Raw genomic sequence first — 14387 nt, forward strand, 5'->3', positions numbered from 1 at the left:
AGTTCTTGTATCGTTCACGCTGTTGAGTCATCATGCTGAAATACAGAGTGGCGTCACAAAATACGAACACAGCAGTTCCGTTTTCCTCCACCTGTACTCCTAACAAACGAAGAGGATAACGCGCTCGGTCAGCGTACCATATTGCCTTTCCACGCTATAGCTCTAAAAAGCAGCTTCAATTAGTTGGAATCGAGTTTTCGGAACTATGTAGCCCCACATAGAAATCCCGCAAAAATATTAAAGTGAATAGCTTTCTTTGGCTCTTTCGTCCATTGTCGTGTTGGCCGGTGGCCGGACTCCACACGGAAAACGTTCGTTCGTTCGGGCGATTCACTTACATCCACCATCCTCGTCGAGGGTTCATGCGCAATATACGAGTACACATATATATATATATATATATATATATATATATATATATATATATATATATATATATATATATATATATATATATATATATATATTGTTCGCAATCTTAGTTTGTAATATTGTATTTGGGTGCACTGAATCCTCTACGGCGAACGCCGACATGGGAATACTATACCCCTCAAACACAGTTTTATGGAATAAAGCTGTGCAGTGAATTAAGGTACGCGACCAGGCTGGTTGGTATTGATCAATGATGTTTCACAGTCCTTTGCCGTTTGCTGTCCGTTGTCCAAGTTCGCGCTGTCAAACATTATGTACAGTAAAGCTTGCTTCGCATCTTGATTTTTTTAATTTTTTTTGTCTATTCTTCAGAGCTTTTTGGCAATACATAAGCGGGGACAGGGGTAATTGGAAATCACAGGGAGAGGCTCTCCTCCTGCAGTGGAGATAAAATAGGATGATGATGATGATGAAGCGGGAGATTGTAGAGCAGCTTATAACAATCCTGCGTTTACCGAGTCTAAGCCGGTGTCAGATGCAATCCGTCGAGCTACGGTGGCATGAAATTAATAATCTGGCAAAGAATGGCGCGTACTGCTCACCCGCACGCGTCTGTCAGTCGCAATGTTGAGCCACATCAGAGCACTACGAGTGGTAAACCTTCGGTCGTCTAGCCGTGATTTCGCGATCAAAGCGGGAAAAGAAGAGCACGCGCGCCCGAATCAGCTGCACCACTGATTGGTGGATGCGGGGCCGGCCGCAGTGGCGCCAGGACATTTGTGACGACTCGTTGGCGGACAAACGCGTCGGCTCGCGGTGTTTCCACCTCTACGCAACCTCGTATGTAAGCACATACATTGCCTTGGCGATTACGGCAAGGACGCTTGTATCGAAACGTCTTCTCCCCGCCGGAGCGCTCTGCCTTTTGTTACCTATACAGCTCCTGGTCCGTGCTCATAAATTCTGCCACGAACGTACTGAGGCTTCTCCCCAGAGTCCTCCCCCACACACTGACCGTCCGGATACGACGAAGCAGAAAAAAGAATGGCATCAGCAAGCAGCGCGTCGGGTGAGGACAACCGGCGCTAGTTTCGGCCGTGTGTGTGTGCGGCACCGGCTGTGGACAAGTGAAAGCGGCCGAGCCGGCTACACGCAGCGCACGCTCCACGGGGTTGCCCGGCTAGTAGTAGTCAATGCCGCAGTAATCGCCGTACCGTGACTGCGTCGTCGCGCATCGCGTCCTTCCGCTCCGCCGGCGGCCGCCGTGTCCAGCCCTCGCAAGCCTTGCGTGCCGCGGACTCTCGCTGGGACGGGGCGCCGCTGTCTGCCGTACCCACGCATCGCGCGGCCTTGCGGCGCTTGCCCGGCTGTGCCTCCTTGCGCCGCCTTTGTGTCCCGAGCCCCTTATAAAAACGCGGATCTCGTGACCTCGTCTTGCGCATGCCTCCTGATACAGAAACACACTTCTTTTCTCTCCTGCCTACGCGCAAAGGGAACGAGATTGGGAGTGTTCTTTCTTTTTATTATTGTTGTTACTATTGGAAATTAGTGCGTGCTCTTCTGGCAGATTCCACGAACGATTTTGTCCCTTTCCGCGACTGAAGATATGCAACTTTATTTTATCAATGGGGAGGATATCCTGTCGTGGAAAACTCGGAACGATAACGGGCATTGAATCGACCGGCGGAAAAAGGGCCGTGTCCAAAGCACTAAATAAGTTGCACCAGGACAGTGATGAGACATAAGATTATTTCGGTGTCGGTCATACACGAATGACGGACAACGTGCCGCTAACTTTACGTGCCGTTTTGAGGCTGGCTTTCTCAAGCTTAGGAGTAGTAGAAGCCCACAAATACGGTTTTGCAAACTTTGTTATTGGCTTCACGTGCGCCTGCTGTTTCGTGCCAGGATGTTTACCTATAGGCTGCACCGTTTGTTGAGAGCCTTTGGGCTTGTGGCAGTTTCGGGCAGGCAAAAGCAGGACTCCGTGCGTTGGACAAAAGGTGAAGTTCTGTGATATAATTTTTAAAAGAAAGATAGAAGAGGAAGTCCTTCACCAGGAAACCACACGACAAATAATGAACGTCCATACTTTCAACAGAGACATCAAAGAAACGCTTAATTTGCCCCAGACCGGTGACAGCGTAGTAGTTGCACATGACTCATGTTATAAATCTGCGCAAATCTGTCTTTATTTCTCCTACGCGTTGTCGCCGGAAGTTCGAATGAGCGGCTATGCACGCGTTCCCCCATATAAGGGTATGCGCCTTGTCACTTCGTCTACGGTGGCGCCTTTTTACCAGCAAATGCGGCACTCTAAGGACATTCGTACATTGTAAGGACGCTAACGTTTATAAAAGCGCATGTATTCACATATGAAAGTAACGGCTGCTACTGCACCCTAATGGTAACAGGTGCGTGAGTTGGAGTGTTGTTCGTCAGTCCTAAATTTTTCATCTGCCAAAGTAAAATTTTATGGGGTGTCTACAACAGGTGACTGCGCAGTACCAGTAGTATACCATGACACTTAAATGCGGCACCTTACCAATGTGTCGGCCCCTGTAAATTTTACTAAGAACAACTGCTACCCCTAGACAAACCTGAAAACCAAAACATCCACGCTTACGCGTCGGTTAACTTTATTCCAGTTAAAGAAATAAAAAGATTACTTAAACCTTTTAAATTGATTCTGTATTCAGAGTGTATTCCCTATAAGATATCGCGCTGTTCCTTAGAGAGAACGAGAAAGAAACAAGGAAAGACAGGGAGGTTAATCAGGCGTACAGTTGCGCCTAATATGAGCTGCAACACGGTGCCCGTGACCGAACGGGCCCGCAAGACAGCACGGTCACCCCGACACACAAGGATAAATAAACACCGTTTCAATTACTGGTATTTATTAAATAATTTTCTTGTATATCGACGCCGCCATGCAGACTTGGGTCCCCTTCGTCCATGGGCACCGTGTTACAGTCCATAATGGACGTGATTTTACCTACGTCCGCTTTGCGATACCCAGCACCGGCGAAAGGGTATAAAAAAGACGAAAAGAGAGAAATAAAGGGAGCGAGATGAATAGCAGTATTTGCTCACCTACACGAAGACGCGCAGCAAGTCTGAACGGTCTCCGAGACCTGTAGGGTTCAGGTAATGCGCGTATAGTATACATAGTAATGCTCTCGTTGCTCCCTGGCCACGAATAGCATTAAACAAATGGGGCTGCGTGAAGTGGCATTTATGTGCAGTGTTTAATATGTTTATAATAATAATAATATTAATAATAATAACGAAATTGACGAGGTCCCTATGTGTACTTTAAGCTTATCCGCGGTTGGTAACGTACCCTAAATGTAAAGACGGACGCCACCTCTGCGTTATGACATAGTGTCAGCTCTCCGCGCTGCTGCGAAGCTAAAAATTGTGCAGTTATAGCAGCGGTGAAGACCGCAGCGATGATGCAAAATGCGTGAAAATAGATGAGTCACGCTCAGTTTGGCTGTTCCATCTGCGACTATAAGGCGTCCATGAAGCCAGATGCTTCCGTGTATGGACGTCTTGCAGCATCACTTGTTTAATTTATCTGGGTGTTACAATGCGTTAACAAAACAACATTAATAAGTTAAAAAAATTTAATTATAGGGTATTATTAGCCAAAACAACTTTCTGATTATGATGCACGTCGTATTGGAGGACTCCGCAAATATCGACCACCTCGGGTTTTTTAACGTGCACCTAAATCTAAGCACGCGGGTGTTTTCGCATTTCGACCCCATCGAAATGCGGCCGCCGTGGCCGGGATGTGTTTTTACAATTGCTAGTACGTACAGCAGGGGCGTGGCGCGTTTCACGGTGCTCCACGTTTGTGCGCAGGCGCGAGTAAGAGTGGGTACGAGAGAGAAAATCTGAGGGTCTTTGCTCCTTGAATATGTGAGTCTGCCGAGGCGCCACGGTGGAGAAGTTTCTTTGCACGTGTTCTATGCCTTTGTCCCCTAGGCATGCCGGCATTCCGGAGTGCGGTCCAGTTTGTTTACGCTCCACCGCTGGCTGCCCGCGAGGTGAGGCAGTGGGCATGGACGCCCCATTTGGTGATCGCTGTGTCTGAAGGGGCAAGGTTCTGACTGGGGTTGTATAAGTAGCGGGTCGCTTTTTTTCGTCGCGACGATAGATTGGGTTTTTTACAAGTACTGCTCCAGGAGAGCACATGTAACTGGCAAACGGAGGCCTCGGGAGAGCACTGATGTTATAGTAAAGCAGGCGGCGCAGGATATCCAGGGCACCCAAAGAGTAGCGGGGGGATCAAAGCTGAAAGCAGGGCGGCCCGTGGGTCGCGGCACGCGAAGGCCTCGGCGAGCCCCAATCCACGGACCAGTCCGGGTTCTAGCTTTGATGTCCCCGTTGCCACTTTGGTGTCCTGTAGGCGCCGCCAATAATGCGATATAGCGACACGTTGTTTTATTAGTAAAAAAAAAACACGATTGAGCAAATATAGTTACGTCCAGCCGCCAACTTGCGGTCATAAGTTCAGCAATACCGCGCCCCGCGACTTCTACCGGCACGCCTAGGGACAAGCGCCTACAACACGCGCTAAGAAACTCCTCCGTAGTGCCTAGGCAGAGTCGTATATTCAAGGAGCAAAAGTCTCCACATTTCCTCTCTCACACCCACTCTTACTCGCGCATGCGCGCAAACGTCCGTCGTCTCCGCAAGTGCCGCGCCCCCCTGTACCTACGAGCAATTGTATATATGCGGCCTGGATTGAATCACGCGACCTCGTGCTCAGCAGCCCAATACCATAGTCACTGAGCAACCACGGCGGGTAATAAGTATAACGAACGAACTCTGTAACCTGGTGCACCAGAGCGCCTAACTCTTGCTATCGATCAGGTTGAATGCTTTGCGATGTCATTGCTACCAAATCTCACGCTTTACTCCACGCCTGGTAAGAATGGAGGTCTATCTAGCCCATGCACATGTCGCGAAAGCGCCTCGTTTCCTACTATTCTGAATCTGAAGATTTTGCGTGAATGGCGATTACAGCTGCAGCAGTTTTAGCTGCAATCGTTGGCCAGTTAAGCCGCATGCTGGTTGAAGGTGAACGATAGATGGCGCTGCTGCATTCGAGCTCCCAGACAGTGGCACTACAGGGCCAGAAAATGCCTTGGGTAAAAGAATATAAATATCCTGGTATATGGATAAACGAAGGCAGTAGATACATGGAAACACAGGAAAAAATAACAGCAAAGGGGAAGAGAAATGTCCAGCCATAATGAAACACAGAGTGCTATGGGGATGCAATAGGTACGAGGCGCTCCGGGTATGTGGAAAGGATGTACTTAGATTTAGGTGCACGTTAAAGAAACCCAGGTGGTCGAAATTTGCGGAGTCTTCCACTACTGCGTGCCTCATAATCAGAAAGTGGTTTTGGTACGTAAAACCCCATAATAATAATAAAGAAATATATATGTGGAAAAGTGTAATGGTTCCAGGACTGCTAATGGTTCCAGGTTCGAGGCAATGGTTCCAGGAATGCGGCTGTTTGCTCGTAATCAGGGGTACAAGCTTAGGGTGACTACCAACCAGGTAAACCGGGAATTCTCAGGGAATTTGAATTCTCAGGGAATTCAAAGAGGAATTGCAACGAATCGTCATTGACGCCGTGTCATCAGCACGAGGTATTGCCAGAGTAGTTGACCGATTTTTCGGACATGCCCGATAATTCGCACGGCTTTGCGGCACCTCCACGCACTCCATATAGTCAATGTGTATGGCCCTGACTGCAGGTCTGAAATGGCATTAATCAAAGCCACCACCGCTGCCATTTTGATTATCTCGCCGCCTCGAACCGGCAATCCCGCACGCAGATCTGCTGGCAGCCGTAGCCACCACCGCGGCAACGTTAAGCCTAGCTGTTTCTACGTTCGCTATTAAGCTTCTTGCTGTGCGGTGCTGTGTTTTTCATTGAAAAAATTCGCCACTGTCAGCAATGGCATCGACTCCGCCTTTGTAATCCTGGCGATTGGCTTCGAAGCTCGCAGAGCACCGCACGTTGCATAATGCCAGTCTCCGAAAGTTCGCTTTGCCTCAGTACAGCAGTGTTACGCGGTGAAGGATAACAAGTGTACGAAGAGACAATTGTCACGGGACACAGTAATCATCATCATCATCAGCCTGGTTACGCCCACTGCAGGGCAAGGGTCTCTCCCATACTTCTCCCACTACCCCGGTCATGTCCTATTTGTGGCCATGTTATCCCTGCAACGTCTTAATGTCATCCGCCCACCTAAATATCTGCCGCCCCCTGCTATGCTTCCCTTCCCTTGAAATCCAGTCCGTAACCCTTAACGACCATCGGTTATCTTCCTACCTCATTACATGTCCAGCCCATGCCCACTTATTTTTCTTGATTTCAACTAAGATGTCATTTACCCGCGTTTGTTCCCTCACCCAATCTGCTATTTTCTTATCCCTTAACGTTACACCCATCATTCTTCTTTCCATAGCTCGTTGCGTCGTCCTCAATTTCAGCAGAACCCTTTTCGTAAGCCTCCAGGTTTCTGCCCCGTAGGTGAGTACTGGTAAGACATAGCTATTATACACTTTTCTCTTGAGGGATAGTGGCAACCTGCTGTTCATGATTTGAGAATGCCTGCCAAACGCACCCCAGCCCATTCTTATTCTTCTGGTTATTTCAGTCTCATGATACGGATCCGTGGTCACTACATGCCCTAAGTAGATGTATTCCCATACCACTTCCAGTGCCTCTCTACCTATCGTAAACTGCTGTTCTCTTCTGAGACTGTTAAACATTACTTTAGTTTTCTGCAGATTAATTTTCAGACCCACCCTTCTGCTTTGCCTCTCCAGCACAGTGAGCATGCATTGCAATTGGTCTCCTGAGTTATTAAGCAAGGCAATATTATCAGCGAATCGCAAGTTGCTAAGGTATTCTCCATCAACTTTTATCCCCGATTCTTCCCAATCCAGGTCTCTGAATACCTCCTGTAAACACGCTGTGAATAGCATTGGAGAGATCGCATCTCCCTGTCTGACGCCTTTCTTTATTGGGATTTTGTTGCTTTCTTTATGGAGGACTACGGTGGCTGTGGAGCCGTTATAGATATATTCCAGTATGTTTAGATGTGGCTCAACTACACCCTGATTCCGTAATGCCTCCATGACTGCTGAGGCTTCGACAGAATCAAACCCTTTTTCGTAATCAATCAAAGCTATATATCAGGGTTGGTTATATTGCACACATTTCTCTATCACCTGATTGATAGTGTGAATACGGCCTATTGTTGAGGAGCCTTTACGAAATCCTGCCTGGTCCTTTGGTTGACAGAAGTCTAAGGTGTTACTGATTTTATTTGCGATTACCTTAGTAAATACTTGAAGGCAACGGACAGTAAGCTGATCGGTCTATAATTTTTCAAGTCTTTGGCGCCCCCATATTTAAGGATTAGGATTATGTTAGCGCTTTTCCAAGATTCCAGTACGTTCAAGGTCATGAGGCATTGTGTATACAGGGTGGCCAGTCTTTCTAGGACAATGTTCCCGCCATGCTTTAACAAATCTGCTGTTACCTGATCTACCCCAGCTGACTTCCCCCTTTGCATAGCTCCCAAGGCATTCTTTACATCTTCCGGTGTTACATGGGGGGTTTCAAGTTCCCCTAGACTATACTCTCTCACATTATCGTCGTGGGTGTTACTGGTACTGTATAAATCTCTATAGAACTCCTCAGCCACATGAACTATCTCATCCATATTAGTAACGATATTGCCGGCTTTGTCTCTTAAAGCATACATCTGATACTTGCCTATTCCTAGTTTCTTCTTCACTGCTTTTAGGCTTCCTCCGTTCCTGAGAGCATGTTCAATTCTATCCATATTATAGCTCCTTATGTCAGCTGTCTTACGCTTGTTCATTAACATAGAAAGTTCTGCCAGTTCTATTCTAGCTGTAGGGTTAGAGGCTTTCATATATTGGCATTTCTTGATCAGGTCTTTCGTCTCCTGCGATAGCTTACTTGTCTACTGTCTACCGGAGTTACCACCGACTTCTATTGCGCACTCCTTAATAATGCCCATAAGATTGTCATTCATTGCTTCAACACTATGATCCTCTTCCTGAATTAAAGCCGAATACCTGTTCTGTTGCTTGATACGGAATTCCTCTAGTTTCCCTCTTACCGCTAACTCATTGACTGGCTTCTTATGTACCAGTTTCTTCCGTTCACTCCTCAAGTCTAGGCTAATTCGATTTCTTACCATCCTATGGTCGCTGCAGCGTACCTTGCCGAACAGGTCTACATGTTGTATGATGCCAGGGTTAGCGATGAGCATGAAGTCGATTTCATTTCTAGTCTCACCATTCGGGCTCCTCCACCTCCACTTTCGGCTAACCCGCTTGCGGAAAAAGGCATTCATTATCCGCCTATTATTCGGTTCTGCGAACTGTACTAATAACTATCCCCTGCAATTCCTAGAGCCTATGCAATATTCCCCTAGTGACTTGTCTCCAGCCTCCTCGTTGCCTACCCTCGCATTGAAGTCGCCCATCAGTATAGTGTATTTTGGTTTGACTTTACCCATCGCCGATTCCACGTCTTCATAAAAGCTTTCGACTTCCTGGTCATCATGAGTGGATGTAGGGGCGTAGACCTGTACAACCTTCATTTTGTACCTCTTATTAAGTTTCAAAACAACACCTGCCACCCTCTCGTTAATGCTATGGGATTCCTGTATGTTACCAGCTATATCCTTATTAATCAGGAACCCGACTGCTAGTTCTCGTCTTTCCGCTAAGCCCCGGTAGCACAGGACGTGCCCGCTTTTTAGCACTGTGTATGCTTCTTTTGTCCTCCTAACCTCACTGAGCCCTATTATATCCTATTTACTACGCTCTAATTCCTCCAATAACACAGCTAGACTCGCCTCACTAGATAACGTTCTAACGTTCAAAGTTTCTAGGTTCAGATTCCAATGGCGGCCTGTATGTATTCACACTATTCACAATCCCCATTATTATATATTCACAGTATGTATTCCTTAATTATACACGCGTGCACCCCCGTCTCCTGTCACGGTACGAGCACCGATATGCCTAATAAGTGTACTCGCAGGCCTTAAGAGCTTTTTCGGACGTGCCTGTGACAATTTTAGCCATTAAGGGCAGTTGAAGACATACATTCATTTTTCCGGACTGCCCTATTTTTCGGACGTTTTCGCGGACTGTAGGGAGTTCGAAAAATCGGACGTGGACTGTGCAACTTACGAAGAAGATCCTTCAAATGGTCCTGGGGCGAACGAGTGGCGGAAGGAGGACAAGAACAGAAAGGACCTACACACTTAGGAATTAACGGGAAAGAAAGCGTGCCGCCGCCTCTTTGAAGCAGCTTGAGCTCAAGAAACAGTGTTGGCTGACGTCTAGATCCCTCATTCAAACCGAAACAAACTCTTTAAAGCAGTGAAACCCAACATTGAGATGTTGTGTACGGGCTGAGAGTATGTCAGGACAGTTCAGGTTGACTTTCCAGCTGCAGAGAGAGAATCTTAGTTGTGACAAAGTTGAGGCCTCATACCGATGAGCTTGCTATCAGTTGATAGAAGTGACTCATATTCAAAAATATTTGCTTATATATGCATCTCCTTTTCGTTCGTTTTTGAAAATGTTCGACTCAATTTGGAATAGGTTTTACAATTTTTTTTCACTGTACCCTCTGTCTTCTTTTTAAATAAAATAAATTATACTTCTTACTATTCAAACTGGATGTAGTCATCTTTTTGTTTCAACATGCTTACTAGAGAGTGACAGCATTGAGCAACATGGTGTTAGCCTATCTTGACATAAGACAAAGTTCTGGCTCATTCAGGGAATTTTGCAAAGGTGCTCAAGGAAAACCTGGAAAACTCGGGGAATTTTAAATACCAACTTGGTAGACACCCTGAAGCAGGACTCGATGGGAACCAAAGGTCAATAGGACGCCTCGCATTGGGCGCTCACGGGAATACTACAAATGAAGCTGTGCAGAGTGATATTGGCTGGACTTGTTTTGAAGTGAGGGAAGCACGCAGTAAAATTGATTATGAAGGATGACTGAGGAATATGGAAGGAAGTAGATGGGATGGGAGAGTGTTAAAGTATCAGTACAGGAACACTTTAGACTTCTCTCAAGCAAAGGACCAGGTAGGATTCCGTAAAGGCTACTCAACAATAGATCATATTCACACTATCAATCAGGTGATAGACAAATGTGCGGAATATAACCAACCCTTATATATAGCTTTCATTGATTACGAGAAAGCGTTTCATTCTGTCGAAACCTCAGCAGTCATGGAGGCATTACGGAATCAGGGTGTAGACGAGCCGTATGTAAAAATACTGAAAGATATCTATAGCGGCTCCACAGCCACCGTAGTCCTCCATAAAGCAAGCAACAAAATCCCAAATAAAGAAAGGCGTCAGGCATGGAGATACGATCTTTCCAATGCTATTCACAGCGTGTTTACAGGAAGTATTCAGAGACCTGGATTGGGAAGAATTGGGGACAAAAGTTAACGGAGAATACCTTAGTAACTTGCGATTCGCTGATGATATTGCCTTGCTTAGTAACTCAGGGGACCAATTGCAATGCATGCTCACTGACCTGGAGAGGCAAAGCAGAAGAGTGGGTCTAAAAATTAATCTGCAGAATACTAAAGTAATGTTTAACAGTCTCGGAAGAGAACAGCAATTTACAATAGGCAGCGAGTCACTGGAAGTCGTAAGGAACTACATCTACTTAGGGCAGGTAGTGACGGCGGATCCGGATCATGAGACGGAAATAATCAGAAGAATAAGAATGGGCTGGGGTGCGTTTGGCAGGCATTCTCAGATCATGAACAGCAGGTTTCCATTATCCCTCAAGAGAAAAGTATATAATAGCTGTGTCTCACCAGTACTCACCTACGGGGCAGAAACCTGGAGGCTTACGAAAAGGGTTCTACTCAAATTGAGGACGACGCAACGAGCTATGGAAAGAAGAATGATAGGTGTAACGTTAAGGGATAAGAAAAGAGCAGATTGGGTAAGGGAACAAACGCGAGTTAATGACATCTTAGTTGAAATCAACAAAAAGAAATGGGCATGGGCAGGACATGTAATGAGGAGGGAAGATAATCGATGGTTATGAAGGGTTACGGACTGGATCCCAAGGGAAGGGAAGCGTAACAGGGGGCGGCAGAAAGTTAGGTGGGCGGATGAGATTAAGAAGTTTGCAGGGACGGCATGGCCACATTCAGTACATGACCGGGGTTGTTGGAGAAGTTTGGAAGAGGCCTTTGCCCTGCAGTGGGCGTAAGCAGGCTGATGATGATGATGATGATGATGATGATGATGACAGGAAGAACATTGATTCATAGTGGAGGAAAAGAAATATAGGAAGCTTACCAGCAAGTATGCGGCCTGTAGGACCAGCAACACAGCAACAAAGAACGTCAAACGGAACATCAGAGAAGCTGAAATAATCTCATGCGGGGTAAGGGGGAACGGAAAAGAAGCCTGCCAGGAGCAACTACTTAAGAGGAAGACACGAACTGAAGAAAGAAACAATTTACGATAACCTAAAGGGAAGCTGATTACTTTTCGAAGCCAGATCACGATGCCTTAGAATACGCACCTATAAAGCGAGATATAAGAAGGAAAAGGAAGCATGTGCTTTGCTGCAGTAAAGCTAGGGAAACGATGGAGCATATTTTATTGGAATGTGAAGATGTCTGCACAGCGGGAAATTTAGGCACCACTGGCCTCCTTGAAGTCTTTGGGTTCAGCGACAGCAGGGGGAAGTAAACATGTCCGCAATAGAGATTAGTAGGAGGCGATCGGAAGGTTGGTGAAAGAAAAGTACGGAAACTACAAAAAACGGATGCGTAGATAAACAAAGTCCACAATAGGGGGTCTGAAAATTTGGTTATGGGAATTCATCGTGGGTGTTTTCCTTTTTTTTCTTTGTTAACCTGGGCAGGACATTAAGCAGTAAATAGCAAGAGCTTGGTGGCGCAACCCACCGCCCTGTTGCAAAGGGGACGCTCATAATATTCATCCATCCATCGTCCCATCCAGAAGTGGCTCAATGTGAAGTAGCAGACTGCAGCAGCCATTGGGCAAGCTATAGGCCAAGGCAATGTATAATGTAGTAAGAACAGAAAACATATGCTTTTGAAAAAGAGAACGAAGAAGAAACAAAAAAAAACAGCCAGAATTTACCTTGAAGCGCCCAAATGGAGAAAAAAAGGAGTGGAAAAGTCGCGGCGTGACACACTGGTGATGTAGCTGACTTATTTTGTCAACGAGAGAAATACAGAAAACAATGGAGCCATACCTGCAGATTTCTTCACTCGGTAGATATACCTTTTGTGCACCAAACGAACACATGAGTCGTGCAAAGGAACCGAGTGCGCTAGCGCTAGTCTTGATCATATACTCTCCCGAACCTAATATCTAAGTAGGTCAATACCGTAGGACAAAGGCCTCGATCGTACATTTCCTGCAGTTTGCCTCCATGGCAGTTGCGCCGACCCGAAACCCACATTACGGCGGAAGCCTGGGCGTATTGGTTTTGCATCGCGTATGAAAAGGTACGCAAGTGAGCGGGACACATACATAGACCGATACAGAACATCGACTGGAAGTGGTGCTGTGTGTGTTCTAGTGTATCTGTGTGTCGGCGTCGGTTTCGGGCCTTTTGCGCGACCCAGACGTTGGCGAATCGCATCGCTGCATGGCGCGTCTGCGAAGGCTGTTTTGTGCGCTTCCGGGTAACCCCCGAGTTCCTCGCGGCTCGGCTTTCGGCTGCTTGTGTACTGCTCGCCCTAAGAATGAGGCTCTCTTCGTGATAAGGGTGAGGCGGGCTTTCGTTTGAATTTTCAACTGCTTGCGTTGCGTAAACATTGGTGTATGATTTTTGCAGCAGCCACGATCGTCACAGCGTGATCTGTACAAGGCGCGCTTGGCCATTTTGACGGCTCCTTCACTTGGCCGCTCCTGGCATGTGCACTGGGTATACGCGAGTCGGCGTCGGAGCCCTACGTCGTTGAAAGAACATTTCTTCTCGCTATCGTGCTTTAAACACGATCGTAGTACTCGTATGATTTGTCAGAGGCGTCCTTGCTATAGCAGGAACAGAGGAGAAGAACAGACCCTGAGAAGATGAGTGTCAAGAGATAAAAAGAAATCGAAATAAACAAAAGAAAGTGATATTTACGCGAGGTACGATTAAAAAAGATTAGGTTTACTGAAAACCCTTTGTTCTCCCGCGATGCAGCAGTAAGTACTGCGCGTTCAGCGCTAACGAATGTCTAAATATCCGTGTTAAGATCCCGCCACGTCTATAATACGGGGGGGGGGGGGGGGAGGTCTCTATAACGGCAGAGCTGTCTTCTGCCGACGAATTTGCGTTCTGCGTCGAACCTTCGCACACTTTCCACGTATGAAGTTCTTTGTCTCTCTCTTTTTTTCTTTGCGTACTGCTTTTATTTGAAGTCATTCGGGTTTCAAGCAGCGTGCGATTATGTTCTTGCGCAAAGAGAAAGTATCAACAAGTAGCTATGGCAAAATACATCCGCCTCGCTCACCACGCGCGTGTCGCAACTCCGAGCTAAGCGGTTCGCCGCAAACGAGACGAGACAAAAGCGACTGCGTCGCTCTCGGAGTCCTTGCCGCAGACACACCGAGGATCTACCTTTAAAAGGCGCCCGAGCTCCTTTACTATTTGTCCGGCAGCTGAGAGTCGAGTGGCGCACTTTTGCATCCTTGCCTGTCTGCCAGTGCTTTACTGACCGCTATGCGCTCTTCGTCCTATAGAACCAAAAATATAGAAAAAAAAACTATATGACAAAAGAACAACAACTTTCGAACCTGGCTGCTGTCCATCGCCAAGACAAACGGGTCACAACTTTCGGGCTGAATTAAGCACGCGCGGCGTATCCCGAGGAGCTGAGCCGCTCATTGTCGCGGGTGCCGTCTAATTGCGGCCT

General features: G+C 46.8%; 1 protein-coding gene across 1 annotated transcript in view; it reads left to right on the forward strand.

The window, feature by feature from the left end:
- LOC135914757 (cubilin-like) overlaps positions 1-14387 on the forward strand; it is a 294278-nt gene that overhangs the window by 47606 nt on the left and 232285 nt on the right. The gene's annotated exons all lie outside the window — the stretch shown is intronic.

This window comes from Dermacentor albipictus, unplaced genomic scaffold (genome assembly GCF_038994185.2).
Source record: "Dermacentor albipictus isolate Rhodes 1998 colony unplaced genomic scaffold, USDA_Dalb.pri_finalv2 scaffold_14, whole genome shotgun sequence".
NCBI lineage: Eukaryota > Metazoa > Arthropoda > Arachnida > Ixodida > Ixodidae > Dermacentor > Dermacentor albipictus.